At 40.6% G+C, this 27,053-nt stretch overlaps 1 long non-coding RNA gene across 4 annotated transcripts; it reads left to right on the forward strand.

Annotated features, from left to right (window-relative positions):
* Nucleotides 1–5,451: 5,451 nt before the first annotated feature.
* Nucleotides 5,452–26,078, forward strand: LOC106832550 (uncharacterized). 4 transcript variants are annotated; one of them, XR_011503244.1, is made up of 6 exons: nucleotides 5,452–6,205; nucleotides 8,923–9,146; nucleotides 12,740–12,820; nucleotides 13,159–13,228; nucleotides 15,706–15,928; nucleotides 21,707–26,078. It is a non-coding gene; the product is annotated as an uncharacterized lncRNA (long non-coding RNA). The 4 variants fall into 4 exon arrangements; XR_011503245.1 differs by lacking the exon at nucleotides 15,706–15,928 and having other exon boundaries at nucleotides 5,563–6,205; XR_011503242.1 differs by lacking the exon at nucleotides 12,740–12,820 and having other exon boundaries at nucleotides 5,568–6,205.
* The last annotated feature ends 975 nt before the right edge of the window (nucleotides 26,079–27,053 follow it).

The raw sequence follows: 27,053 nt of genomic DNA on the forward strand, positions 1-27,053 counted from the left end.
TTAATGATTACTAACAGGGAGCAAACGTGAGACCTCAGGCCAAGGTCCTTTGATCTCAGCATTTCAGACACTGACTGCCCCTAGCGGATTACTAGAGTTCCTCCCTATCTTAAGCCCTTAGTGGACGGATATAATATAAATATAAGAATTCCTTTGATTTGCACAGAGCATTACAGTTTCCAGAGCACGTTATTATCTGTCATCCTATTTGATCATCACAACAAACTTTTGACTCACTCAGGCAGGTATTCCTAAAGTGAAGTTTTAGGCCCAGAAAAATAGTGTGACTGATCTAATGCTGCTAGGCCAGGCATAGGACATAATACCGGTACCAGCTACCGCTTTCTGAACACATGCTTTATGCCAGGTATTTTATATAAATTATTTTATTCAGTCTTCAGAAAAATTTTTGATTCAGTTTTTATTGCTGCTTTAAGAACTACCCCAAAACTTAGAGGTATAAAACAACAATTTTAATATGAGCATGGATCCTGTGGACCAGGAATTCAGGAAGGTCACAAAAGAGGCAGCTTGTCTCTGCTCCACGATGTCTATGTCTTCAACTGAAAAAGGCAAAGGCTGAGGGGCTCAACAGCTGCGGACCGGAATCTTCTGGAGGCATTATCAATCACACGTCTGGCAGTTGCTACTGTCTGTCTACTGGGACGGGAGCACCTATGTGTGGCCTCTCTCTGTGGCCTGAGCTTCCTCACAGCATGGTGGCCTCAGGGTAATCAAATTTCTTACATGGGGTCTCTATACTCCAAAAACAAAGGTTCCAGAAAAAAATGGTAGAAGCTGGGTCACCTTTTGTGACCCAGTTCTGAAGTTACGTTGTATTCCTTTTGCTTTACAATGTTGGTTATAAGCAAGTTACCAGCCTACTCATATTCCAGGGGAAGGGACATAGATCCCACTCTTTGTGGGATGAGAGCTCGGGTTGGATGGCAGATGTTGCTGTGACCACTCTGGAAAATACAGCCTGCCACTCTCCTAAAAGAATTTAAGACTGAGGAAATCAAAGCTCAGGGAGATTGAGAGATATGTACAAAGTCACCAAGCTCATATATTGGAATAACATCTCACCCCGGGGTTAGGATTTCAAAATCAGTGAGCTAAGTCAACATTGCTCATAGTCAAACTTACCTTGAAAATCCTTTAATTTGTCAGTAAAGTACAGGACAAGTGCTTTTGCATAAGCAGCAGATTCTTGTGTGTCATCTCTTGCTCGCTGGGGTGCATCTGCTAACTTAAGGAAATGATAGGTGGAATCATATGCAACTATTTAAATTGTTCTCTCATTTTTCAGCATGCTAATATTTAAATTCCCATAGATTTGATGTATTTTAAAGGGTAAATCCAGAATTGACTCAAGTCAGTCTGACGCCAAAACCCAAGTTTTTTCTGCACTGCTATCCAGAAACCACCTCTGGGAAACTGGGAAAGAGATGAGTTCCAGGCCCACCTACATTGGCCCTTATGACACAGGTGGGGACCACCAGAATCAAGCCTCAGTTGCAACCTGGACATGATTTGCAGGCTCTGTCACTGGTTTAATTCTATATGTCTAAATTTTGTCCATCTTAAAGCTGCAGCTATTCCTGAGGACCTGGATAGTCCCACCCTCGCTACCCACTGCCCCCTCCCTCTAGGTCATCATAGAATAGGAAGAAGCGGACTGAGATTTGAAAATGAGTGAAATGTCAACAGATAAGGATGAGGGCTTTTCAGATAGACTGAACAGCGTGAGCAAAGGCAGGGTGGTGTGAACCTGCAGGAAGTATTCAAGGATTGGTGAGTAATGCAGGACTATTTTGCTGAGGAAAGATGACTGAGGTCCTAGAATACCCTGCCAAAGACTTGATTCTAGAGATAGTGATGTAGAAAAAGTAATCCCCAGTTTTGCGCTTAGTAGTAACACAGTGGAGGCACTATGGAGGAGAACTATAAGGGAGGGTAGGGCTTGAGGTAAGAAGACTGGTTAGGATACTACTGCTGCAGGAGAAGCAAACCTTTGCCACTGGTTAATGTCAGGATGTCCCAGCACGGAAATAAAGGGTCTTTGCCCATGATCTTTATTAGAGCTTTGGTACCAATATTACTAAATATTTATTTTTAGACTTCCAGGGCTGATGGAGCAAATGGCCACAGAAATGCATGACTCAAACAGTTCTCCTGCTCTGAGAAATCTCCACCTCCAGGGCCTCAGTGCCTGAAGTCCCCCCATTTGAAATATTTCTTTTAGATCTCAGGGACTTAGAACTGGATTAATCACGATCTTTGTTTGATGTATTCCGCTATTGTATTTATTTACTTAATCTAATGTAATAAGCATTCATGAATGACTCTTCAAGGTGAAAACTAGGACTTTGACAGTACCTTGACCACATCTTCCCCGTGGTCTTCCCCTACTCAACCCCTGCCACCCGCACCCAAAGTAACCACCATCCTGGATCTCGTGTTCATCATTCCTTTGCTTTCCTTTTTAGTCTTCGTTCATTTATATGTATTCCTTTAAAAGTATATTTTATTAATGTTGTTAATATTGTGGAAAAGACATCATTGTTTGATATTTTTACTCTTTAATTAATATTATACTGTGAAGATTTGTCCATATTGTTACTTCTTGTTGTAGTTCACTTAATTTGAATATGCCATAGCCTATTCATCAATTCCCCTATTGATGGGAATTTTTTTGGTTTGTTAACGTGTACGGTAGTGCTATGAACATTCTTATCTGCATTTTCTGGTATACATATGCAAAGGTTTCTTTTAAGCATAGCCATAGGAGTAGAATTGCTGAGTTATAGGGTCCATAAAGTCCACTTTTATGAAACAGTCATGCGCTGCATAACGATGTTTCAGTCAATGACAGACCACATATACAGTGGTGATACTGTAAGATTACTACCATATAGCCTAGGTGTGTAGTAGGCTATACCACATAGGTTTGTGTAAGTGCACTCTGGGACGTTCACAAACAACAAAATCACCTAACAACATCTTCCCCAGGCTGTATCTCTGTTGTTAAGCGAGGCGTGACTGTAATATCAAGCTGTTTTTCTGAGTGGTTTTACAAACTTCCAGTTCCAGCCATGATTAACTTTCTCAGCAAAAACAACTACGAAAGTCGGTCAAAAAAAATCACATCCTCTGAAAAGAATGATAATTTTATTTCCTCCTTTTCAATCCTTAAGCTTCTAATTTCTTTTTGTTTTCTAATTGTACTAGCAATATTTAGCTGATATGGTGAATTATGTTTATGGATTGTCTAATGTTAAAACTATCTCCACATACTTGGGGGAAGCTCAGTGTGTTATAAGATAATTTTATTGCACTATTGGATTTGATTTACTACAACCTTCTTTAGGATTTTTACCTCTATAGCAATAAGTGGCACAGCTATGTAATTGTTCTTTCTTATATTCTTTGATAGTTTTGGTATAAAGGTTGTGATCTTCATATTATCTGATCATATTATATTGACACCAGCTTTACTTTGTTCTTCTTGCCTGATTAATCGTTTTCCAACCTTTTATTTTTGTCTTTTGCACGTATGTTGCTTTAGAATGTGCCTAGTGAATAGCAAATATCTGGATTTGCTTTTTATTTGGAGAGTTAGTTCATTTTTGTTTACAGTACTTGCCCATATATTAGAACCTTATTTTACTCTATTAATTTATTATTTCAATTTGTCACACTTTTTTCTATGTTTTTTATTCTTTTGTTTATTATTTTAAAGCTGTCTATGTTTTCTTTCATATGAGACAAGGGCATTGATATGCTCAGATGTCCCTTGGCCTCCCCTTACTCCATTATATTGAGTTTATCTGGACTTTCAATTCTTGTTTTTTGTATATATGCTTTTGCTTTCTCTTTTCTTTGGTCTCAGTTATTTTTTAAGACAAGCACAAACTTTACAGATCTATTTAATCACCTTTATTTCACATATTTCTTCCATCATCCCTTAGATTTGTTTCTATCTAAGTTCTCATCAAAAAATGTTTTACATATGGGTCTTTGTGTGGAAAACATTCTGAAACTCTGTGTGTCTTAGAGTATTTTTATCATGCCTTCACATTTGAATGAAAGTATAGCTGTAAATGAAATTCTGTACTTCCAAAATTTTGAAAACACTTCTGCATTGCCTTCTTGCATCCTTGCATACTGCTGAAAAACCTGATACCAGCATTATTCTTGTTCCTTTGTAAGTGATCCTTTTCTTTCTCTCTGAAAGTTTTTACAATTGTACCTTATTTTTGATATTCTTAAATTTCAACATAGTTTATGTCTAGGAGTATGATTTTCCTTCTCACTCCTCTTGCTCTCTATGGATCCTTTCAATCTGAGGTCTTTTATTTTTCATTGATTCTTGGGGAATTATCTCCATATTCATTCAAATATTTCCTCCTTTCCATTTATATCTATTTTTTTTTTCTGGGACTACTTTTGCATCTTATACCTTAACTTTTATATTTTCTATTTTTTGAATAATTTTCTGCTAAGCAGAATTCCTCAATCTATCTTCCAGTTCACTAATTCCTTCCTCAGTGGAATCCATTCTACTTATTACCATCTATTGTGTTCATTATCTCAGCTATTATATTTTTCATACTTAACATGCCTACTTGATTCTTTTTACAGTTTCTGGTTTTCATTATATATTGCCAATATCAACCCTTATTTTTTAAATATAAAAAATTAAACAAATTCTTTAAAATGTATGTAAATTCTTGATCTGCCAGTTCTAGTATCTCTGGTTCCTATGAAATCTGAACATCAGCCTGTTGTTTTTCTTTGGAAATATTAGTGTTTGTCTTTTGGCCCATGAGCTTCCATTCCTCTGGGATTATAGGCCACTCCGTCCAGCGATGCTGATGGTGGAAGAGCTGAAGGCCAGACCTCCATCTGTGTCGGCACCAGTGTGTTCAAAGTGGGGGTTAAGGATGGAGGATGAATCCAGAGTGGAGGGTTCCAAGCATCAGACAACAAGAGCTAAACACTCCTCGCCCCACCAAACAGCGCCTCAGATGTGCTTACTTTAGGAAGAATTTCTATCTAGAAGAGGAGATTGTAATCTACCAGCCTTAGTGGTTTAGAAGGAGAGGGCAGTGACCACCTGAGACCAGTCAATCTTTGTATGTTTTCCTCACCGCTACTCGAGCACTTGGCTTCTGCACTGCCCTGGTTTTACACCTAAGGAGCACTTGCTCAGAGGTTTGCTCCAACCCTGTCTGTCCCAAGGCAATGGGGGTGAGGATGGAGGGGCGATGAAGACTCCAAGATGCAACAGCTCTTTTCTTGTTTTATCTCACCACAGCAGACTAGATATCCTCTACCTTAGGTTGGGATCATTTCAGATACACATACATGCCAGTCAAAACAGCTTTTCTCTCTCCAGGGCATCTCACAGCTTTCTCTGCAACTTAATATTTTTCTTCAATAGTTCCTCAGAGTTGATCTTGGGGGAAGGAGCCAATAGTTCCGGCTAGGTCAGCATCTTCTTAGGAGCCCCTTGACTGTCTTTACAGGTAACCACCTTCCTTCCTATTCTACCTTCCTTTAACACATAGGTATCCCTGGGATGGCAGCATACAGAACACTGGTGTGAGTGGGTGCACTAGGTCAGTGCTTTCCCTGGACTGGAAGAAGGGGAAGCACATAGGGAGAGCGGAAGAAGCACTGAGCAGAAGTCAGGGCTGGGCTTGCATTCTCGTTCAGTCATTGACTTGCTGTGCGGCCTTAGATAAATCATTTCACTTCTCTGATTCTCAGAATCCTTCTGAAAGGTAAATAATAACACTGGCCTCACTGGGCTGATGCAAGAGTCAAATGAGAAATTGGATGTGAAAGGACTTTGTAAACTGTAACGTGAGTGATTTTATCGATCATCTGGAGGCAAGGAAAGCAGGCTTTGGGCTAGGTGAAAATCCACTTTGCCAACTTCAATGTTTTACTAAGTGTTGGCTCTGCTAAAAAAGCCTCATGCAACTGAACATTCTATTATAGAAAATGACGAATCTGTGTTTGATGCCAGAGTTGTCACATTCTTCCAAGAGTGCAGACTTTTATGGGCCCCTGGAGCTTCTGCCGGGGACTATTTCTGAGGACGGGAACATTGTGCCTTGTTGGCAAGGCTTGTTAAACCAAGGCCATTTGTGGTCGTTGAAGAATCTGGATCTGCCTTTGCAACGGTGGCAGCGAGGTATGAGATCCTGCCCTCTGATGTTTGCCGTTTTGGATGCACGGCTTCTACTAAACTCGGTGCCTTTTGCTTCCTTGTTTGATGAGGGTCTTTTTCCAGTCTAGTTAGGAGGGTAAGAAGTGGAAGAAGAGGATGGGGCTGGTCCAAATCAAAGACAAGTAGCAGAGGCAGAAATGCATAAGAATAACGTGTTCTCTGGGAATTTATACAAGGACAAGGCTAATGAGTGGTTGTTTTCAATTACTTAAAATGTAGTCTGTCATTGAAAAGATGATGTAATGACTTTAAAACAGAAAACAAGCCAGGATCCTGCACCATATTCATCTATTTGTATTTTTGCACATTCTTGTCTATTGCTTGTAGTCATTATCATGCATGCGTAATGGACATTTCATTTTATAGCCTGACTTTTTTCCCCACTTAACGTTATATGATAAGCATTTTCTTTTTAAAGTTTGCATTTTAATTAGACAATATAATTTTTGATACTGTTTTATAATTAATAAAATCATTCCCCTAGACATTTGGATTGTCTTCAATTTTTTTGTTTGTTTTTTGCTGTTATAGTGAATGCTGTCACAGGCATCTTTGTGCATTTTGCATATTTTGCTTTTTGTTTTTGTTGCTGTTGAATAGTTCCCTTTGCATGAATTCTAAAATTCCTATGAATGGGATGACTGGGGAAGTTGTTATGACTTTTGTATACTGTTTTTAAAAGAATGTTAATTTAAAATGCCACTAGTCACTTTAACCACAACTCTTCTAAGCATTGCTTAAAGTTTTTTCTACTTTAATATACAGAAAACAGTGCTTCAAGTTTGTTTTCATTTTATTTCTCTGTTTAACAGTGAAGTTTAATGCTTTCCATGTGTTTTTGTCTAGATCATGTCATTAAAATTAAAAATAAGCTGCCATAAATTTTCGGAATTTTTTGAAAAGGAATTCAAATTTCCATATTAATCAGATATAAGTGCTTTGTGGCCAAAGCAAAGAGAAGTGTCGAATTAATTTGTCTTTTGTTTAGCTGGTTAAGTGCCTTTCATGTGTAATTCAACTCACGTCAGGAATGTTTTAAGGGATATTGAAAACAAGACATGACGTTACCCTCCAAAAGTTTACATTCCAGTAGCGCTATTATCATATGACTGACAAGGATTCAAAAATTGCTAAATGTTGTAAGAAAAGGACAGAACAAGAGCTGAGGGAATTCAGAGAACAGAGAGATTATTTCTAATTCGAGTGACAGCATGTGGAGTCAGAGAAGGCTTCTTGAAGGAAATTGCATCTGAGCTGAATGAACAGGATCTGAGGTAGGGGCCTGTTTCAGGACGGTGAGGGAAGTGTGCTGGTGAGAATGCTTTGCTCATTCTACTTGATGGAGCTCCTGAGATTTTAACTGTCTTCAGAGTTATAGCTGCTCTTCTCCAGACGTAAACGGAGTCAGGCAGGGATGACTAACCCATGGTCACTAAATTGCATGGAAGAGACAAGATCCACATAAGTATACTTTTTAAAAAAATATGAAGAAAACAAAAAGTGGCCAGTTTCAACTGTCTCCACAATATTAAAATTATATTGTGCATTTTGAAAGGTCTAAAATTTACAATGAAGCTCAGTGCTTCTCAACTCCTTTCATGACATGGCAACACAAAGAAACTGATAGTATTTCTTTGCTATACTGGGGTAAACAGACAAGCTACTTGCTACTGGAGGCAACTGGCCCAGAACCCTGGGTGCTCCAGGTACAGAAGTCTGATAGCATCAATTTCTGGCCACTCTGGGAACCCATTAGGCAAACACGATGTGCGAAGTTCTGCAGGTGGATAAAGATGATTAATAAAAATAGTTATCAGATTTATTCTGCCTGATAAATAATCAATGAATTAGACATTGAGACTGGTAAAGAAAAAAAAAGGGAAAGAAAAATTATTATGGTTTTTGATTGGTCCTACCAGGACTAGGCTATTTACCATGAGATAGAGAAATTTTCAGTATCACACAGAAAATAACATAATAGAACCCTGGAATCATGGTCGTAGCAGTCTAAACTTGAAAAGCCTCCAGAGACAGGAAATTTACCTATGGAATAAGTATGGGACTGGCTGATAAGAATGATATTTTGCATTTATCTAGTGGTCTCATTCCAGTAAGTTCAAAACATGGGATCAAATAATGCTCATACGCCAAGCAGGTAGAAATGTAGCAAAGAGATTTCTTAGAATCTCCAGTGCACAAGTAAAGCAATTCAGTCTAACTATTTGTTTCTCTGTTTAAAACCTTGTCTTGTTCTAGAAATTGTTTTAACTAGACAGAGCACATTAGTCATTCAAGAATTCAATAGTTCAAAGGTGGAAAGGTTAGAAAACAATTTAAAAAGTCTTTGCATAATAGAAAAAAATACATTTGCATGGATATAAAAAAGTTACACAATTGGATGCAGAGCTCTTGTGGAAAAATTCCTGAAAATCTTTGGTGCACCACCATACTTATTATTATATTAAAAATTCTAGCAGCTGTGCTTTTCTTCTAAATTAAAAAAATAAAGCAGTATCATGAGCTAATGCCACATCAAAGTGGCATGTTTCAACACTTCAATGTCATGTGTTGCCAGAGTTGAGTTTTCCAGCAGCCCTGGCTCACCCTACTTTTCTTGGAGGCAGATGTTGGAGTGGTCACTCCAGGCCAGGGAAGTCAGCATTTCTTGGTTCTCCTTCCAGATTGTGGTGAGGCTCTGGATACGCTTTATCCCACCTCAGTTTCTCTGGTGAGGCCCTTTGCCATGTAAGCTGGTTGTGGTCAAATGGAAATATTTGAAGGGTTGCCACGTGGAAGAGGGATTTAGGCCTATTCTGCATGGTCCCAGAGGATAGAACTCAGATGAAGAAGATGGTAACTGCTGCGGAGAGATGGATTTGGACGCTACATAAAGATCAACTATAAGGTACGTAAGTCTCCTTAACACTATCTCTTCCTAGGACAAATGCCTCAGCTGTTCTATTTAATTTAATTCCTGCAACAACTCATGAGGTAAGAATAATTAATTTTTACTGACTAGGAAACTGAGAGAAGATAAGTAACTTGACTAAGGTCACAACGCTACTGAGTGTGCCAGAATTCAGACCTGGATCAAGCCAAGACTTAAACCTGATCACTTGTATGAAATTAGCTCATGGGATTAACCAGAGTTACACTCCCTTAAAGAAAATGGAGTTGGAAGAAAGAGTCCCAAAAACAAACATTACTTAACAAGCAACAAGTTACTATGGGATTTGTAAATGATGGAGATGGGCCTAACATGTAAAGGCTAAGACTTAGGATTGGAGAGGGGAACAGCTGCCACGGCAACACATCTGCAACTATGACCTGTGTGGAACAATAATCCTCCTAGGGAAAACCTAGCTATTTTTCCAGATCCCAAGGAAATAGCTGGTGAGCTGACGCTCCGCTCAGCTGGTGAGCACTGAGGTTCATTTAGGTGAGGAAGCTGTCAACTTTCCTTTGAGAAACTTTCGAATAAATGGAACTATCCCAGACAGAATTGGGAGGTGGTGAGACCCTTGCTCCTGAGGATGTTCAGACAGAGTCTGGATGTGTATATGTTGAGATGGAAGAACATCAAGATATAAAGACCCTAAGGTCACTTCCAGCCAAGAGAGTCTGTAATTTCCTCTGTGGAGGCTGTCTAGCCTAAAATATTAACAAAAGGAAGGGAAAGAGAATATGTTTGAAGAAATTAGAAGAGATTAAGATCTATAACATACTCAGATTTCCACAAATTTCTGTACATGCAGAGTCGGAACTAAGGCCATGGCCTGCTCCAAAGAGTTCTCATGTAAAAATGAGCCATGTTAGCCTCGTGACCTGTGTCTTGAAGAAAGAATCCCAGGCAACAGGAAAAGAGATCTTCCTGCCCCCCTCCTGTCAAGAGAGAGAAGATGTTCCTTTCATGATGTTGTAGAAGAACAGACATTTATGACTTAAAACCAACAAGGTCTAGAGAAAGGAAGTAATTTTCCCCGGGTCTCTCAAGCAAAACAAAGTCAGGCTGTGCCCAGGAGCCCAGGTCTCCTGACTCCCAAGCTTACGGAGGTTCTTTCCACTGAGCAGCCCTGCCTGTCTGTCTCCATTCTAGGTGAGGATGTCATTTTGCCCAAGGCTGTCAGCTCCATGAGGGCAGGGCTTATCTCTCCCTCAGTTTTAACCTCTACGTGCCCAATGGTATGTCCTCCATCCATCCTTGGACCCCAACCTACTTTCCTAATCCAATTTCCACTATTCCCATTTACCAAGCTAAGGTACTCAGCTCACCTAAAAATACCAGTTAGAAATGGAATGTGTCTCAGATATCACCTAGTTTGACCCTGGCATTTTACAGATGAGAAAACAGGAGCTCCGAGAGAAGTAACTTAGCATCTCAGTCATTGATCAACACTGTGTGAAGTACCTATCATGTACCATGCCTGGTGCTAGGAGGTGCTGAGGGCTACCAAGGCCTATGGAAACCCGGCTTCTGCTCCCCAGGAGGCCACAAAGCATGGAGTGGGAAGGGTCTGGTGGCTGAGTGTGAGAAGCCGGAGGTGGCCTTGGTTCTTGGGTTCCGGTGTTTTATAAGGCTGATTCACAGGCAGACGTTGAATCTTTTCTGGGCTTCAGCTTCTCCAGTGATACCATGAGGAGTGAATGTCTTGCACATTTCTCCTCTTGGGGCTGTTGCAGTGATAGCAGGATCGCACTGGGGAACTTTGGAGAGGGCACCCCAGAGGAGCTGGAGGCATTGTGGTATGTCTGACAGGGCCCTGCGGAGTGTTCTGCCAGTGAGCTAACTTTTTGGATTCAGAGGAGAGGACCTGGGAGAAACCAGGGGGTGGGGTTTGGAGTCGGGTGGATGGGAAACAGGAGACCTGGGTTTCTGTGCAGGAGCCTGACTTTGTTTTTCTGGAAGGCCCTAGGAAATTTACTTCGTTTCTCTGGATGAATGGCTGTGAAGATCACATGAAATTGCTTTATTAATTTATTTATTGAAGCGTAATTAGCATACAATATTATGTTAGTTTCAGGTGTACGACATAGTGATTCGACATTTATACATGTTACAGAGTGATCGCCATATAAGTCTAGTAACCATCTGTCACCATACATAGTTATTGCAATATTAGTGAGTATATTCTCTATGCTGTACATTACATCCCCGGGACTTATTTATTTTATAACTGGAATTTTGTACCTCTTAACCCCCTTCACCTATTTTACCCATCCTCCTGCCTCCTTCTCCTCTGGCAACTACCAGTTTGTTCTCTGTATCTGTGAGTCTGTTTCTGTTTTGTTTTGTTTGTTCATTTATTTCTTTTTATATTCCACAAATGACTGAAATCATATGGTATATGTCTTTCTCTGTCTGACTTATTTCACTTAGCGTAATACCCTCTAGGTCCATCTATGTTGTCCCAAATGGTGGGACTTCCCTCTTTTTTATGGCTTAGTAATATCATAGTATATATACATATATATATATATATATATATATATAATATATACCACATCTTCTTTATCAATTCATCGCTTAGGTGGCTTCCATATTTTGGCTATTGTAAATAATGCTGCAATGAACATAGGGGTGCATATTTCTTTTTGAATTAGTGTTTTCATTTTCTTTGAATAAATACCCAGAAGTGGAATTGCTGGAAACAAAAAGGCTATGTACCGAATGGTAGAAGATATTTACAAATTATATGTCCAATAAGGGGTTAATATCCATAATATGTAAAGAACTCATAGAAATCAATATCAAAAGAAAAAAATCCAATTAAAACATGGGCAGAAGACCTAAATATACATTTTCCCAAAGAAGACATTCAGATGGCAAACAGACACATGAAAAGATGCTCAGTGTTACTGATCATCAGGAAAATGCAAATCAAAACCACAATGAGACATCACTTCACACCTGTGAGAATGGCTATTATCGAAAAGAAAACAATAAATATTGGTGAGGATGTGGAGAAAAGGGAACCCTTGCTCACTGTTGGTGGGAATATAATTGGTGCAACTGTTATGGAAAATAGTACAGAGGGGGGCAGGTCCATTGGGGTAGTGGGTAAGTCCACGTGCTCTGCTTTGGGGGTCTGGGGTTCATGGGTTCAGATTCTGGGTGTGGACCTACACACTGTTCATCAAGCCATGCTGTGGCAGCATCCCACATACAAAGTAGAGGAAGATGGGCACAGATGTTAGCTCAGTGACAATCTTCTACAAGCAAAAAGAGAAGATTGGCAACAGGTATTAGCTCAGGGCCAATCTTCCTCACACACACACACACACACACACAAAAATGTATGGCAGTTCCTCAAAAAATTAAAAATAGAACTACCATATGATCCAGCAATTCCACATGATATTGCTTTAAAAAGACTGATGCACATATTACCTGCAGGCAAGTAGTGGCACTTGTTCAAAGTTAATTCCCTTTCCTTACTTTTGTCTGATGGAAATGAATATCCAGCCTACTGTCAGCAACAAAGATTTGCTTAATTTCAGGTGGTTGTGACGGTATACTCCGTATCTACGGGAAAGGGTTTAAGACCACTGGCACACCTATCCACGGGAGTGTACCCAGGGGTAAGGAGAACAAATATGTATTATTTGGTTGGAGGTGAGAGTGGATGGACACAACCAGCAGTGCCTCTGCATCTGAAAAATAATTTTAGGAACCCTGCTTACCTTAGATCATATAAATTATGCATATTGTTCTGTAATATATCCAGGTTTACTTTGATATTAAAACAGTGCTTAAAACAGTACCTGGCATGTAGTGAGGGCTCAATAAATATTGTCGAGCAACTGAATTAATTTTTGGATGATAAATAAGGTTTTAAAGTATTTGCCGCCATCAGGTAAAATTGATGTTCCAGAAAGATGCGTTATACTTAACTGTGGCCTCCTGTATCTTGCTGCAGAATCCCGCACCCCCACCCGAGGAACATGAAGCCCGCAGAGATTCCTCCTTCTATTCTACAGCTGAGAAATGTAGGTCCACATATATAAAGCAATAAATACTGAGTTGGTCTAAAACCCAACTCTCCAGAGTCCCACCCCAGCCTTGTACTACTGAAATACACTGCTTTGCCCTCAAGTTTCAAGATCTTCAAGCTTTCACTTCTCTACAACATGTCTCCCTTAGGTTCCTCCACACACAGTACTTAGAGGCCAGAATTAAACTTTGCTGGGGCTGGGTTTGACGATTTGACAAATACTCTGTTTGACCATGTTTGTTTTCAGAATCCTCAATGTTCGCTGCTTGAATAGTACTCTCTGTGAAGGGCTTTACAACTGTTTTGATTGTTTCTTCCATTTTTGTCTCAAGAGTATTCAAGTAAGAAGCGTTTAGGGGCTTATAAGAAAAATTCCAAATCTGGCCTTGTTTCTAAGGAGAGGAGATTGAGGCCCAGAGGGAAGAAAACTTCTCAGCCAGATGTTGTCCCCACAACAGCAACTTAAACTCCCCAGTTTTGTTCCTTTCAGGAACAACTGTAGCAGACCAGTTTGCCTTCCTGGGCACGATCTCTCTGAAGCTCAATCTGGGATATCCAGATGGAGACATCCAGTCTTGCCAACCTTGCTGCCACCTCGCCCAAGATATTCTCTTCCCACTGTATCAAACATTTCCTCTTGCCTCCTGTCACCTCCCTCCCCTCCAACTCTTCCTCTGCCCGGCATTTGCCTGGCTGTCGGAACTTGTTTCCTGTCAGTCGCATCTCCCTAAGCCTAGATACACCCCAGTGCAGTATTCCTGACAGAACAATGTGATGTGGTGATGCAAGAGCCCGAGGTGTCAAATTGGGCGACTAAAGCAGGGGAAGGTTAGAATTTCTTCCGTCTGGAAGGACAAACACGCGCACAAAGAGAAAAGCTAAACAAGGAAGCCAATTTCCCATCCCTTGTCTTTCCCTTGCCTCTCGGTCCTGATCCCAAAGCCCCGTACCGTACCTACAACGGATCTTCTCTGGACTAAGAACCCACTTGACTTAGAAGGAGCAGCTAGTTTGAGCACCAAAGAACAGGACATTTTCAAGGTTTCAACACACTCCTTGTTTTGTCTTTCTTGTTTGTTTTTACATCAGCCCCACCCTAAGCTCCTGCTGGTGCAATGGCTTCAGCTAGTGGCTCAATGCCATGGAAGGGACATTGCTCAGAAGGGGCTGTGGGTGCTCAGGGCAATCTCCTCCCAGGAAACCAAGCCCCCTGATCACCTTCCCCTGGCTCTTACTTGTTCATTTATTTGACACTCAACACTTGTTAAGATCCTGCTATATCTTAGAGATTTTGCTTGGAGCAGGGAATGGGAGTGGAGAGAATGCAGAGATCAACATGGAATGGCTCTGTCATCCAGGAGATCACCGTCTAGTGAGAAAGTTGGATATATAGGCCAATATCATGGTCTACTGTGATGATGGGGCTCTAACTGAGGTCTGAATGCAGTTCTAGAGGCCTCAGAAGAGGGTGTGACCAACCCCTCTAGGGATCTAGGAGCAGTGACTGAGGAGGTGATATTCGAATGACAGCCTGAAGGATGAGTAAGCTTTTTCCAAACAGGCAGGAGAAGCAGGGCACTGTAGGCAGAGGAACAGCATATTCAAAGGTGGGAGGGGTAAAAGAACATTGTTTTCCGAGAATATGGAGTTCACGGAGACTAAAATCCCGTCTATGCTGGGGGTAGGTGGAAATGGAGGAGATATCTCTGAATAAGTTGATTGGGGCAAGACTGGAGGTGTTCTTAACAAGATGCCAAGCAGTGTGGCCTGTCGTGTGGGCACCACAGTACCAATAAGATGTTTGGGCAGAGTAGAAATGTGAGTAGATCTCTGTGGCAGCGGCAGGAACTCTCTTCCCCAATCACCTTCCTGCTGGTGACCCACACTCTCTGGTTTCATCTCATTAACCTTCAGTCCTACTCTCCTCACCAGTAAAAAAGGGCAGCTTTCAGCGCCAACCTCTTTCCAGAAAGAGTTTCCCCTCAGATGACTGACTCCAGGGAGCTGGGGCTCTTCCACCCACGGCTCGGACGTCCGGACGTCCATATGAGGTGGGACAGTGAGTGGTGAGGCAAAGAGCTTTGGCTTCCGATAATCCTGGTTTTGAAAGTTGGCCCTCTGCCTTTTATGAGCTTTATTATCTTGAGCAAGTTACTTCTCTCTTCTAAAGCTTCAGTTTATTCTTTGAAAAATGGGCTTGAAGGATACTAATGCCTTCCTCATTGCATGTCCTCCAGGAGGCTTGATTTGTAGCACCTGGAAATGCTTTATCAGTTGGGCGTGCGATAGGCCTGTCCAATTGGTGTTTCTCAGCCCTGTTACTTAACACACCCACATGACTTTGACAGTGCTGCCCAAAGGCCCAGGCAAGAGGGCCCTGGCTTTCCTTTTGAGGACAGGTACCACCGCATAACCCAAACACAAAAACAAATAAATCTGAAGAAGAAGACATGGGCACTTCTGTCATTCCAGATCCAGTACTCAGAGCTGGCACAGCAAGACTCTTCACCAAAAACACCCCTTCTTGTTACAAACACCATTAGGCCCCCACATCTTCAGATCTTTTGCCCGATGTCCTTGAACATAAGACAACTCTGTCTGGATGCTGTGAAAGTTTACACGTTGTGCCATTACCGGCTTTGCAGAAGAATACTGCTTTGGAGAACAGAGAGGATTTGAATGGTTAAACACTTAGGTAAGAGAAATTCAACAATGAATTAACGTGTCAAATTCTTCCCCTCAGATAGCATAAACGTAATAGATCCTTGATCAGAAACTACTGCTGAGTGTCTATTTTCTTAGCTCTCTTTATGTTCTAATTCATGACTCTGGAGGTATTCCTGAATTAGCATGGATTTCCAACTGTTTCATGCATCAGCTGAGGAATATTTTGCAAAATTAAATAATTCATATTACTCTTAAATTTGTAGAGATGTAGATTGTCATATAATCTATATGACAAGTGTGACACAGATTCATAACATTTTCAAGTAAGTAGGCATTAAAAGCCGGCATCGTAAATAGTTTACTTTTTTAAAGAAATAGAGAAGATTTAATTAAATTTTTAAAAAATTAAATCTAAAAAGTTAGCTTGACAAATAATTTTTATTTAAAATGTTGATATCTATTAATTTTAACTTATTTGTGGTTTCCTTTTTAGTTTTAATTACTAATTTTTGATATGTAAAATATTTTTGAAGAAATTTTTGAAAATGTAGATAGGAAGGAATTTTAATTTTTTACTATTTTACAGTTATTTTCATTTATATTTTTAATGAAAATATATTCAAATTTTGTACACTTTGAGTATAATTAACAGTTTGTTTTATAATCCTTTAGATCAGTGCTGTCTAGTAGAACTTTCCGCTGTGATGGAAATGTCCCACATCTGTGCTGCCAAAGCATTAGTCACTGGCCGCACGTGGCTATTGAGCATATGAAATGTGGCCAGCGCAACTGAAGAACTTTTACTTTAGTTTTTATTAAATCATAGTTGATTTAAATTTAAATATCCACATGTGGCTATTGGCTATTACATTGGACAGCACATTTTTAAGGTCCTTGACAACGAGAATAAGTCTAGATGATAATAGAAATAGAAAAAGCACAGGATGCAGTCCCGCTTGCTTTTGTTGACTGTGCTTTTGGTGTCCTATCCAAGAAATCATGCCAAGGCCAATGTCTTAGAAGCTTTTCCCCTATGTTTTCTTCTAGGAGTTTTGTAGGGTCAAATCTTATGTTTAAGTCTGTAATCCATTTTGACGTGATGCCACTTAGATAAGGAGTATAAAATAGTCAAACTCATAGAATCAGAGAGTAGAATGGTGGTGGCCAGGGGCTGGAGAGAGGGGGAAATGAGGAGATATTAGTCAAAGGGTACAAAGTTGCAGCTATACAAGATGAGCAAGTCCTAGACATCTACAGTACAGCACAGTGCCTGTAGTTAACAAGACTGCATGGTATACTAAAAAATTTGCAAAAAGTGTAGATCTTATGTTGTGTTCTTATCACACACAAGGATAATAATAATAATTATAATAAGTAAGCAAACAAATAAAAGTGCAGAAGGAAACTTTTGAAGGGGATAGATATGTTTGTGGCATAGACTGTACTGATGGTTTTGGGAGTGGATACTTATCTCCAAATTCATTAAGTTGCATACATTAAATATGTATAACTTTTTGTGTGTCAAATATATCTCAAAAAAGTGGTTTAAAAAGAAAGATTGCCAAAGGCAAGCCTATAGTGATAATGACACTAACACAGATGATAAGGAAAAAAGCATACAAACTGGGGTTTTACCCAAAAATCCAGAAGCATTCTATGTGCTATATATGGTTCATAGTTTAAATTTGCTGCTACAAGATAAGCCTCTGTTGCTAATTGAAATCACATCCTTTGGAACAATTCAAAGATTATATTCCTTTTTTTTTTGATCTGTCCAAAGACAGAGAAGCATAGATCTTATTTGACCTGACACACATTCTTGAACACGTGATGGGGAACACTATTAAAGCAATTTGATTTAGTAGAAATAAAGTATAAAATGCACTAGAAGAAATAAACAAAACAGTAGAAGATCTTCAAAGAAACATTGAATTATGGCCTCTGGAGGAAAATAAATTTAATTTTGAATTTATCCTATCCTCTGTTATTTGACATGAATTGTTGCTTGCTGGTTATACCATTTGCAAACTATTACAACCAAACAGATCAAAGTTTGACTTTGTCATTTTTAAAGTTTATTCATTTATTCAAAGAAAATGATTTTTCCAAATTGAAAATTACTATGTCAAATAGGCAATGTAAGTGACTTTCCAATAAAATCAGAAGAAAAATTATGAGAAAGAGGATTCACATATAAACAATCCCCAAACTAGCTGTAGAATCTAGTTTCTGGCTATTATAGATCAAAGTATGGTCTCCATTAAAGAGAAATTTGAATAAATTGAGCAATATACTGCTATATTCAGTTTTTTGTTATAACATTCCAGTGTTGAAAAAAATTGGAAAAAACTTACGAAATATTGTGAGTACTAGAACTCTAAAGGCCTGTGAAAATTGCGACATACGTAATGGAGACATATAATTACTTTCTGTGACAGTAATACTTTATAATACATGATTCCTCACAATGCTTACAAGTGATACATGAAATGTATTGGTTCATTTTTTGAATCTAAGTACTGCTTTAATAATTTTATTAACAATTCCTGTTGCTGTTGTCTGAGACAAGTGGATGAATGGGATAATCTAGTTCTGAGCCCTCCAGGAAAGGCCTGGAATTTTTTTCTGAGAGCTAGAGAAATAGGATTCCTGAAAGACAGACGTCCAGGTCTGTAAGATTGGGGAAGGAGTGTTTCTGGTTTTGTTGTGATGATTTCCTTCTTATCGTTGACTTTGATACTTGTTGAGAACACAGACTGCTAATCTTCTGTGAGCTCAAAGATGTCTGGGTTTTCCAATTGTTAGATGTTTGGCAAGGCTAACTCCCAGGACCAAGTGACAAGGAGACCTGGGAAAGACAGGTGGTGTCCGGGTGTCTGGGAAACATTTGAAAACAAGATCAGAACTTTTTCCCACTTGGATCCCTTAAACACAGTCTCCCTTGATTTGTAAGATCTCATACATTCTGAAGGGCATTTAAATCTGCACATTCATAATCTTTCCATTCTTCTTATACAGGCCTCATTTTGCATGAGGCATTTGATACAGGAAAGAACTCATGAGGTGTATATTTTAAGGGAAATTATATCTATATCCGTATCTGTATCCACATCCATATCTGCAACTATATCTATAGCTATGTGTCCAAAGTCTTTCTGACTTTCAAGTATGCAATTTCCAACTTGTTACCAGTGAAAGAAATCTAGCCTGGACCCGCCTTTGAAGATGAAGGTATGAAAAGGAGCATGTTTGATGCTTAGATTCTTTGAAATGATTGCTGTGTGCAATACACCTTTTGTTAGGTGTTTTTTCTTTTAAATATCTGATTAACATAAAATTTTTTATATTATACAAAAACATAATACCATGATTATGGAAATAAAAAGCCACCCACAAACTTACTATCTTTATAAATCATCTATTTTCATTCTTTCCTGTCTTTTCCAAAAAAGCATATTTTCTCACAGTGTTGGACATGCAGCACAAATATAATTCTGCATTCTAATCTTTTTCATAAGCATCACACAATGAGCAATTCCAATGTGGTCTTTATAATGACCTATTTGAATGGCTTCAAAATATTACTTTAGTGAATATATTGTCATCTGTAATAGCATTCCAAAATTATCGTGAGACATTTACATTATCTCCAATTCACTTCTATTATCAGTAATACCTCTTTGGCCACTTTTCTGTCATGCCTTTCCCTAGGCTTGAATTATTTTCGTAGAATAAATCTCCAACAGTGGAATCATTGGATCAAAAGAGATGGGAACCTGATGAAATTGTTGGTTGTTACTTCTTTTAATTTATTTATTTTTAATCACAGTCTTCCTCCCTCATTGAAGCAAACTAACTTACTAGTTTACCAGCTCACTAATTAACTAGCTCAGTGTCCCAGTTTTCTGGTATGTTCCTGTTCACGGAGTCCTTTACGTTTGTTCCTTCCTGAAAATGAACTCTGGCTTACATATCTTCTTTACACAAATAAGTTGCAGTGATAATTTTCGCCCTGAAGCTTCATCACTTCAGAGAGCTATTGTCTGGCTTCAGAGAATTCCCCATCTGCAAAAGTGTCCATGGGACACAGTTTCAGTGATTGTGAAAGGAGCATACTGATAGGACAGGTAAAGACTGGGCTCCTGGCCGTCCGTTCTGTCTCTGGCCAATTAAGTCTTTGCCATAGCACCTTGGGATCTGCCACCAACCTGTTCCACCAGCTCTTGTGAAAGTGCAGGCGACGATGTGAATGCGGGCATAGGCAATCACCATACACACACTCTGCCTAGGACTGGCCTAGATCCCGAGAGGGACTCATTGGACTCTCAGATGTAATCTTTACCCTCAAGAACGCTGTAGACTGAAGAGATAAGATATATATGCTCTAAGAATGTGGCTGAGAGTCTGTGATTCTATAGAGGTTCACGAGAGCTGGGCCCTAAACTAGAGGGACAGATAGGAAAAGAAGAGGCAGAAAGGAGTATGGAGGACATTTAGTTTGGAGGTATTAATTAATTCATCATTCAGTCGATAAGAATATCAAGCTCTGAGCTAGGTGCTGGGCACACACACACCTGAGTTAGACAGTATCTCAGTTTTTCAGGAGATCACAGTCTCACGGGAGAGACACTCATAAGAATATCATTACCATATGGTGTAACGCACGCTCTTACAGAGGAATTGATCCAGCCATCTTAGAGGCATGGCCAGATCTGCCTGGGGAAGACAAGAGACCTAACAGAGAAGGAAGCTTCCCTCCAGACTAAAGGGATCTGGAGTATTTCATGGAGAATACATGAACAAAATGGGGAGGCAGCCATAGTAGAGGGGAAATAAGACATTGCTTTTAGCCTGAAGACCTGGGTTTTCACCTGACTACTGCTTTCCAGGTGTGTTATTGCAATTAGGTTCCTCAAAGTCTCTGGGCCTCAGTTTTGTCACATGTAAAATGAGGATCGTAGTACTTCCACAGGAACTGCTGAGAGCTTGAAAGAGAAAGGAGGTGATAAAGGGCCAAGTAAAAGAATTTATCATCATCCTCATCATCATCGATATCATTCCATACGAAAACGCTTTGGAAATTCTGTAGCTCAGTATAAATGAACAGAGTTACGGTGTGATGACTTAATTATTACCGCGCTTACCTGTCCTCATCCTCCAGGCTGTTGCTTACATGTGGAAACGAAAGGGTGTGGCTCTGAGTGAGCAGAGTTGACTCCTGCCACCCACCACATCTTTTCTTCTTTCGGTAAATCCTGTCCTGTAAGGCCTCAGAATGTTAACTTTGCATTTGTAGTCCTGAACAGGATTAGTAGCATTTTTTTTTCTTTAAGGAAATTAAATCATGTAGAGTCTACTAAAGCAAAGGATGTTTAAAGTGCATGGAGAGTTGGCCACATGCCCAGGGTTCACCTATTCACCCAGGCATTACTGCACAGGCCATTTATTTCATAATTTCTCACGAGAAACCGTGGCAATAGCCAGAGATGACAGAGGTGACAGATGAGTCAAGGAGAGAGGGTGACTCAGAGGCAACCATCTCAGCCCCCTCTAACTGGCATCCTTGAGCTTTCCGGCTTCCATAGAGAGCTATACTTTTGTTTGGCTATTGCTTTAAGGAGATTATAGGATCTGTATTCCTGGAAGCCTCCTTCCCGTTTCTTCCCTGGGGCTCTTCAGATCATGCTCCAGTTCATTCCTTTGTAATGACAAGAATTCACGTTCCTTGGGAATTTATTCTATGCCAGGAATTGTGCTCTGCCTTTTACACTTATAATCTTATTTACTTCTCACCACTAATGCACAGGTATGATGGTCATCACCATTTTACAGACGAGGAAACTGGCGCAAAGAAAGTAAGTCATTAGCCAAAGTAAGTCCAGGAATGCCCAGTAGAGCTGGACACAGGTTGTCGACCACCAGAGCCCAGGCCTCTGACCGTTTTGGAATTCTGCCTCCTTCAGGTAGGAAAGCCTGGGACCCTCATGTCAGATGACAAGTTCAGTCACCTCAATGGTGAGTCAAAGCTGAGGACTGTCTTAGAATTGGCTTCTCGTAAAGCAAGAATGACGGAGGAGAGGAAATTAGCTGAAGGATGTTCTAGGCAGTCTTCTCCCTGTGCAGGCAGCCAGAGAAAGCCTGGCTCAGGGAACCTGTCCTACATGGCTTCTGCTGGTGGTTCGAGGAGGTCTGTGGTTTACCTTAGTAGGGAAGAGGACAACAATTTTGGAAGAGGAAGAGCCAAGCTGTTGAATGACTCTCTTCCAGACTCCACCTTCCTGTATTCGTTGTGCAATATCGTTGTGAAATCTGTTTTTTCTCTTGAGAAAATGTGATGAAGTTTATAACTCCAAACTCAGCTCTGATCAAGTCTCCTGCTGCTCGAGAGCCTCCAATAGTGATTTCCCATGGCCCCAGTCAGCAGCCTCCAAACTTTTCTGAATATGTAGCCCCACCGGTAAAAAGATTTGCCTGTACTTCAAATAGATGTATAAGTGTGTGTGCATGTGTGTAAAGTCATGCCAATAAATTATGCCCATTATAAAAATAAAAAATGGAAATTATAAGAGAAGAGATAAATATGAAATAAAGAATACTTTAAAATGTATGGTAATGTTCATAACATCATACTGTCTTTCCTACCATCTCAAAGTATAAGCAACACTCCAGGTGGAGTTCATCATTAATAATAGTGAATGTAAACCCATATTTCAAGCATTTTTCCTGAGAATTTTGAACTTTTTTTTGGCCGACTGCTTGCCAGATCTGATTAGGTCATCATTGGCTTTAACCCCTGAAACGTGGCCAGTGGAAAGCCAGGAATAGGAGAAAACAGCTCTGCCATTTTCTTGTTGTTTGCTAGTGTTTGCTTTAATCATTATTCTCAATGTACGGGTTCTTTGCAGGAATCTTTTAAGAAGATTTGTCCATTTTTTGTCAGGGGTTATTTAGTAAAATCTGGGTAAAGACTCTCTAAATCCAAGAAACTAGCTAAAGAGAAAGGTAGTATGGGTACCTCATGGGCTCTCTGGGGCATAGAATCCCCAACTTTCCCTCAGAATAACCTTAGTTGGAGATGTGACACAAAGCCACTTGGCACAGGGATTCAACAAGGGTTCCATAGTCAATCTATATAGGAAGCAATAGGAATTTTTACCTTCTTTTGTGTCAATAAAATTAAATATAAATAAAGATTCCAGTATGATTTACACACCCTCCTGGGAGCATGACTCTTCTTTGGAAACCCGTTATCTACCAAGATCAGATTTCTTAGCCTTCCAAGATCAGTGACCTACTTTTTTAGACATACCTCCAACCATAAGCAACGCTACCCGTTCCCATGATCACCCACACACTGCTCTGTACAAACACACTGCGCTGCTCATCTTTCTCTGAAAACTTTCTTTCTCTGGGCCTTTGCCTAGACTGTTCCCTCTGCTTGGAACACCCTTGCTCTCCATTGCTATCCTTCAAATTTTTACTCAGCCTCCGCCTCCTATGTAAAATAATAACATATCAGCTAACATCCATTGACCTCTTGCTACATGCCGGACTCTGTATTATCTCATTTAACCTTCACAACAATCCCAGGAGACAGGTACTACTATGAGAAAGCTGAGGGACAGAGACCTGCCCAAAGCCACACAGCTAGGAAATGGGGAAGCCAGGAACCAAACCCATGAGGACTCCAAATTCCCACACTCTATCACTGTATGTGTGTTTTACTTTAAATTTACTTGTTTGAACAGGTAAAGCCTTCACCAAACCCTCCCTTTCTTCCTACCAGCGGGGAGATGGAATTAGTTGCTCCCTCCTTGAATTTCCACAAGAGCTTGTTTGTAAATATCATGTAGTACTTACTCCATCTTGCCATATCTTGCTGTTATGTGTGTGCATCTCTCATATCCCCACCTACACTATAAGCTCTTTAGACATAGCAAAGACTTAGTAAATGTGGTCGTTGAATGAATGAATGGATGGATGGAAAAAAGCCAAGGTCTTAGGTTGGGTATGATTTCTTTAGAATGTAACTTGATATTTTCCTGATGGCCTGAGGTACAAACTACAAAGATATATGAGTCTGGGTCTGTGATATATTACAAAAATGTCAACTAAAACGGAAGACAAGAGTTTCATTTCCCAATATTTATAAAAGCACTTAAGAGTTATACTCTTTAATATATGTTGACTGGTTAATAAAGACTCAAACTTATATTTATATAATCTAATTTTCCAAAAAACTGAGTGCAACAAAAAGCTCTCACCTTGCAAACTTGCGCTTGATACCTTGGACGACTGGGGAAGGACTTTTGGGCAGAGCATTCTAAAGCTGACAGTAGTTAATGCAGTTTACAGAAGAAACTTTAGCTCATTTAATCCTGAAAATAACACACATACAACAACCCCCCGCACTCACAGTTGAGGAATTTTTCTTTCTGCACTTTGCTGGTTGAGAAACTGAGACTTACGGTGTTGAAGTGACTTACCCAATAATCATATAGCCAAGAAGAGAGAATCCATACCCAAACCCAGGCTTTTGGACTTAAATCCCTTAATCTTTCCCCACTCTGCTCCTCAAATACAAAATGAATCCTAGAATGTCAGACGTTTGTGCTATCAGAAACTCTTTACCACGGGCATAGAATAAATAGCCTCCCTTTTGGTGTTTTGAAGTGCTGTTCTGTATAAGCCTGCAGTCTTGAGGATGGCGCATGGCAGGGGGGAACTAGTGGCTTCTAATCCCTAGATGACTAAACAGAAGCCCAGTCCATCTGTGATAAATATCCCTTCCAAGGGCCACAGGTGTGCACGGCAGAGTGAGTGTCTTTCTTTTCCGCCTCAGTGCCGAAACCATCATAGAAGCATTACATTCTCCACTCAGCCAATTAATCCTTCCTTCCTTTTTAAGTTTTCATATTAGTGTTTGACTGTGTCCTTATGCAGAGGGACAATAAATAGCACTCTGATTGATTGATAAGCTGCATAGTAAATGGACTGGCTGCCATGCACCTACTGGAGTCAGGGACATGAGGATGTATAGGGAAGGCCTCAACCCTAGTCCTTGAGGGCTGGAAGAGACAAAGGCAGGACCCAGCGTCTCAAAGCCACCTTTCCCACCTTCTCTGAACATATCATCCACACCTCGTCAGATGGCAACCATGGGCTCCCTTGAAGGAAAGGCCATTGAAGCCACCTTCAAGTGCATCCTACATAAAAAGGGTGGAAGTAGGGGTAGAAGCCAGATTACTTTGAGGAGTCCCTAGAAGACAGAACTAGAGGAAAGAGGTGAAAATTAAAAGCAGCCACCTTCCTGTTCATTACAAGGCAGAGCTTCCTGACAGAGATGTACAACAGAGAAATGGGCAGCCTTCTGAAATAGTGAGCTTACTGTCATTGGAAGCATTCAAGCAGAGGCTGGAACATCCCTCCTTGAGAGTGGCATATAGAGCATATGTTTAAAGAGTAGATGGTTTGACTAGTTAATAGCCAAAATATCCCTTCCAGTAATGGCATTTTGTGTTCCTCCAAATATTCCACACTTGAATGCCTTGGGAGATGGGTTCAGACAAAGCTCATCTGTTCCGTAATACTTGGCCACAGTACAATGCCTGCTGCCTGGTCATAAAGCATTTCACAGACAGCTGTTACAACCTCTATTTCAGAAATGTAGTGAAAAGGGAATTCAGAGACAGGTGAGGGGCCTGACACCACGTGAGCATGTGGGAAGAGGCCCCCAGCTCCAGAGCTGCCCAGAGCCTGAGCCTACACACTTCTCATCTAGATCTTAACTCAGTGATTTCCAACCACATGCAATGATTCCACCACCCCTGGGAACGCCTTTGAGTTTTTCCCTTCTAGGTTATAAAGTCACACAATCTCAGTGTTAGAAAAGTCTTTGAAGTCGTGGAGTCAAGTTCTCTGGAATCCACAAGAAAGCAATGTTTCCCACTGACTCCAATTAAGATATAGAAAATAGAATGAGCCCCATGGAATTCTAAGGAATTCTGTCTGGGCTCTGGGATAAACAGGGCAAAAGTCATGGCCAGGTCTGCTGCTAGCCTGTCCCAAGGAGGCACAGAGCCCATCTTTACAGAGGGAAGAGTCTGAGTTCCAGGAACGGGGGAAGCATAATATAGTTTGTTAAGGTTGCAAGCACTTGGAGCAACAAGCAACAATAATGGCCCAATTAAGAGTAATCTTTCTCTTGAAAGGTCTTTGCGTTTCACGGATGAGGAAGCAGCAGGATCTAGGAGAAAGCAATGAACTGGGAATCAGGAAACCTGTGCCACCACTGACGTGCTGTGTGCTCTCCGAGCACTTAACTTTTCTGAGTCTCAGTTTCCTCACAAGGATGACCATGGGAGCCCAGGCTTGATTGGAGGATCCGATGAGATCATGGATGTGAAGCACTTTGTAACATTAGACAAATAGGAGGTGTTAATATGATGATGCCTGCTTTAAGTGCTTTTTCTGAAGCGAATCAAGGTCATTATTCTCTGTTTCGAGATGCTGAAATCAAGGCAGAGAGATGTGAAGGGACATGGATCCCGCTTCATAGTGCCTGGACCAAGAGGTCTCCCTACATTGGGAGGACTTCAGTGGCTGCCCATGGCCTGGTACTTCCTCTCCTTCTGAGAATGGCACCATTACATAACTGTCTGGGGCGGTGCCCCAGACCACAGAGATTTCCTTCTGCCCAGCTGCATGAGGTACACCTATTTTGGGATGGAATCAGGAAGATGGCCACTTTCACACCAACTGGGGTGCCCTAGCACCTACCTCTCTTCTTCCCACACTCCCACTGCCCACCCTCCACTCCCCACCCCCTGCTGTTGGTATGGGCTCTGCTCTAGGGCAAAGGGCTCATCCTCTTATGCTCCCTCAGATCAGGGAAGTATCTCTGGCCTCTCTCTGGTTCTCTGTCCCTAAAGAATCTCCCAGCTGTCATCTACCCTTTATAACTGTCTCCAGAGCATTCTCTCTTCTGCTTCTCCAACACTGTGGCCTCTTCTGTGAAGTTCTCTAACCATGGGTTTCCCCAACACCTCCCTGCCCCTTGCAAGCTCCCCCTCATCATCATCTTCATCTCAGAGAAAGAAATGAAAAAGAAATTCAAGTGACTCATCGGTGCACGTAGCAGGAGGGGAGAAGCA

This window comes from Equus asinus, chromosome 5 (genome assembly GCF_041296235.1).
Source record: "Equus asinus isolate D_3611 breed Donkey chromosome 5, EquAss-T2T_v2, whole genome shotgun sequence".
Classification (NCBI taxonomy): domain Eukaryota; kingdom Metazoa; phylum Chordata; class Mammalia; order Perissodactyla; family Equidae; genus Equus; species Equus asinus.